This window comes from Microtus ochrogaster, linkage group LG9, assembly GCF_000317375.1.
Source record: "Microtus ochrogaster isolate Prairie Vole_2 linkage group LG9, MicOch1.0, whole genome shotgun sequence".
Taxonomy (NCBI): Eukaryota; Metazoa; Chordata; class Mammalia; order Rodentia; family Cricetidae; genus Microtus; species Microtus ochrogaster.
This window is the reverse complement of record NC_022034.1, coordinates 11,652,300-11,656,945: the sequence shown is the minus strand read 5'-3', so window position 1 is coordinate 11,656,945 and position 4,646 is coordinate 11,652,300.

Here is a 4,646-nt window from a genome sequence, read left to right as displayed (position 1 = left end):
CTTGTTGGAGCAGGTGTGGTCTTGTTGGAGGAAGTGTGTCACTATGGAGGTGGACTTTGAGGTCTCATATATGCGCAAGACACACCCAATGAGACAGACCACTCCCTTTGCCTGAAAGCCAAGCTGTAAGATACCGAACTTCTCCAGCACCATCTTTGCCTGCACGCCACCATGTCACACCATGATGACAATAGACTAAACCTCTGAACTGTAAGCCACCCCAATTAAATTCTTTCCACTGTAAGAGTTGCTGTGGTCATGGTGTCTCTTCACAGCAATAGAAACCATAACAAAGACCCTCAGTGACACACATCCTTCAACAAAGCCATGCCTCCTAGTCCTTCCTGAACAGGTGCACCAACCAAACATTCAAACATAAGAGCCTATGGGGGCCATTCTCCTTCAAACCGCCACTGCTGAGTAGTACATCTCCAGAATTTACAGATCCTGCAGATCTGACACTTATACCCTTTCACCACCGTTCCCCGTCTTCACTCCAGGCCCCCGGTGAGCTCCATAAGAGTTTCTATAGCTTATTTATTCCTAAGGGTTCAACTTTTTTGGATCCTAAAAAAAAAAAAAAGAAAGATTATCCAGTATTTGTTCCGGCTTAATTCACTCAGCATAATGTTCCCCGGTTCATCCGTATCATCACTGATGGCAGAACGTCTGTTTTATTTTTAAAGAATCATCTGTTGGCGGACATTTGGACGGCTCCACGTCTTACACATATATGAATTGCTATGAACATAGGAGCAGATGTTTCTCTTTGAGATATGGGTGTAATTTCCTTTGGCTATGTGCACAGAAGTGAGACTACTGGACCATGCAGCAGTTCCAGTTTTATTTTATTCTATTTTTCTGAGGAATCTGCACACTGTTGATCAATTCTCCATGGTTAAATCTAAAAGGTGAAATCTGGGATACAGAAATCACTCCCATGGTACGTTAAGGCCTTGTCACACTTACCAATACCACAGGTAATTTAAAGGGGGAAGGATTCTGAATCACGGTTTCAGCCTGAGGTCAGTTGGCTCCATCACTGTCGCCCCTAAGATATGGTATGGCATCATTGCCAGAAGTGCCCAATGGCTCACAATTGTCTGCCTTCGGTGGCCAGGGAGCAGATACGATACAACCTTGCTCTTCATTTTCCTCCCTTCCTTCCTTTATTTCTTTTTTTTTTAATTTTTTGAGACAATGTTTTTTTTTTGTGCATCCCTGACTGTCCTGGAATTTACTCTGTAGATCAGGCTGGCCTCAAACTCACAGAGATTCTCCTGCCTCTGCCTCCCAAGTGCTGGGATTAAAGGCGTGTGCTACCACCACCTGGCTACAACCTTGCTTTTTAAATTCCCCTTGTGCTGGTGTTGCACCTACAAACATGCTGAACACTCCTAAGACCCACCTGCCACCTGACTTTATACAAGATGTGTGACAAGTACCAGCCCCACAAAGGGACCAACAACACCAAAAAGGCAAGCATACTTTGTGTGCCCATGGAAAGCGGTATCATGACAGGAGACAGTAGCCAACTAAGCCCGTTTTCCATAAAGGACTAAAATTGCAGGCAGTGCCGAGACCTGAGTGTAAGCCCATCTGCAGGTCTGAGAGAGCGCTGTCTGTTTTAAGACGTGAGTCTTGTGAACCGGGAGGCGGGGAGAAGAGTAAGGGACAGGAGGAGGAGGTCCCGCTCTAAGCTGATTCTGTTATGAAAACAAAACAAATAAATAAATAAACCATTGAGTTTTTATTCAAAAACAAAGAAACAAGCATGAATTCCCCAAACCTGCTTTACTGATGTACTTCTTTTAGCTAGGCCCCACTTCTAGGAATTTCACTTCATAATAATGTCAGTAAATTATGGAGCCACCAATCAATCTATTAATCACTTAGCTGAGCGTTCTCACAATCCAATCACCGCTCCTACAACAGAAAATCAAGCCTTTGACAGATGAGCCCTGGGAAGACACTTCCTATTCACAACAGGTGGGAGAAGCAGAAACTTGTGCCCCCTGCCCAGTTTGAATTTACAGGCAGGTTTGTGGAGAGCCTGCCTTCCCAGCTGTGACCCTCGGCCTTGGCACTGTCCCAACAAAATGTGCATGGGAACTCCTGCAAAGAGGTGTAGCTTCAAATGCTAAATGCCAAAGAGCACAGGCAATCCCTCGTGGCTGCTGTACCTTGAGTCCAGATGTTGTCATCTTACACAGATGTGAGTGGCTTTTTCTTTTTTACTTACTACGTAAACACTTTTAATACACATTTTTTACTTGTATTTTTTTTTCTTTTTCTTTTTTTCTTTCGGCTGAGAACCATCTGTCGCACTGGTCCCGGCATCTTAAAATTAAATACCTTCTAGTATATAAACGTATGCTTTAAAATAATTTTTTTCATGGCCCATAAAATCTGGTTAAACTCTCTAAAATTTTCTGGACTTGTACATTTCTAAGCTCTTGACACAAATGGACGGTACTATACACAATGTTTTCACCTTTGTCAATACTGTTTTGGCCTTGGTCTCCAGGAGTGATGGATCAATCAATACCAATTCCCTATGAGCATAAACTCTGGAAATGTTCAAGTCCCTTCACAAGACAGCACAACATTCCCATAGAGCCTTTATGTAGCCTCCCATATATTTTGAACTGTTAGTAGTGCAAATAGTAGGTAAATAGCTGGTTTTGATGGTTTAGAAAATAGTGGCAATAAAAGGAAGTCTGCACATGATCAGTGCAGATGCAGTTTCTCTTTTCAGATGTTTTCAATCTGAGACTGGCTGAATCCAGGGGTTGGGGAATGTGTAAAGATAAAGGATTGATTGTATTATCATTTTATGAACCTCCCAGAACTTAATTTGTTTACGTGTACCTTACTTATTGGGACAGTCCTCTTAACAAGTGTACAGGTGTTTTCTACTTGGTCTTAAAATGCTTTGATAGAGGTCTTTGCTATCTTGCCCAAGTCTGACAAGAGGATACATTTCTAGAAGCTGCTGGTCCCAAGACTATGGTTCCTTTCAATTTTGTATTATCAAATCAGGCAAATTATTCGAGGCATCATTTGTTTATCATGGTAAATAATTAGATAAAACCTTCTCAAAGGGTTCAGTGAGTCGGGGGCTTCTAGTCTAGAATGTGGAAAGAAGGCTCTCAATGGCTTTCTTTTTCCTGTACTTAGAAAGACAACAGTTGAGACTGCCCAGATGGCTCAGCTGATAAAGGCACCGGCTGCCAAACATGACAGCCTCAGTGTGATCTCCAGGATTCACGTGGTGGAAGAGAACGGACTCCTACAAGTTGTCCTCCGAGCTACATGCGTGTTCTAAGCATGTACCCACTCATGCCCAACGTGTATGTGGGTTAGGACTTTTTTTCCTGTGATAAAACATTATGGAAAGCAACTTGATGAGGAACGGGTTTATTTTGCTTACACTTCCATATCATAGTTTGCATCATGGAAGGAAATCAGGGCAGTAACTCGAGGCAGGAACCTGGAGGCAGGAACTGATGCAGAGGCCATGGAGAAGGGCTGCTCACTGGTTTGCTCCTCGTGGTTTGCTCAGCCTGCTTTCTTACGGAGACTAGAACCACCAGCCCAGATGTGGCAACACCCATCACACATCTTTCATCAAGAAAATGAACAACAGGCTTGCCTGAAGGCCGGACTGGTGGGGGCATGTTTTCTTCAAATGAGGTTTCCCCTTCCAAAAATGACCCTAGCCTTTGTCAAGTTGACATAACTAACCAGCACTACACATACACATAACACATACACACAACACACACACACTCTACTTAAGACTATTACCACGGCTGACTATAGCATTGACCATGAGCTCAACACATAACACAGTCACAGAAAACCCTATAGTACCACTTAAACATAATTATTGGCTATAACTGGCAAAATCTCTGGGGAGTCAAAAATTTTTTTTTCCAGTGCTAGGGAGCAAACCCAAGGGCTCATACGTCATTCATTCTACACCCCCCCCCCAAGAAGTTATAAATTTGAATACCAACTTCCTGGGGTAACAGAGTCTATTTTATGTCTAGAAGATATATCCTAAATAAAAATACAATGTACTAAACTATCACAACAATTAAGGCAAATTTTCCAGTGGCATTTTTTTGTGAAAAAAATCTCATTGCTTGATTTAAGTCATCGTTTACTAATAAAACTCACATAGATTCCACTGTGGACAAACTACTCTGAATTGAAGATGTTATAATTCGGACTTCTCTTTCAACTTAAGGAAACCTGTTGTACCTTCAAAGCTCTGAGGCTTTTTTTTTTTTTAATGATCCAAAAGACCGAAGTGGGTCATCTCAGAATGGAATCCCCCAGCGTCCAGGCCCTGACAGACGCCCAGGCCAGATCACAGCCTTGAGGAAACTCCATGGAGAAGGCAGGATCTCCCAGGCAGGGAGCAGGAAGCCATTGCTCGGCCCGGGCTGGCTGTCTATGTGGCACCCGCGGTAGTCAACCCCCAAGCACCCCGACCCCTCCGCAGCCCCGCAGTGCCCCGGGGATCCCAGGCGGGTAGCCAGAGCCGTCGTCGTCCTCCACCCGCACGCAGCGACCCGGGGAACCGCTCGGCTCGGACCAGGCCGCGACCCGGGCGCTCGCCCGCCCCCGCGGCCGCC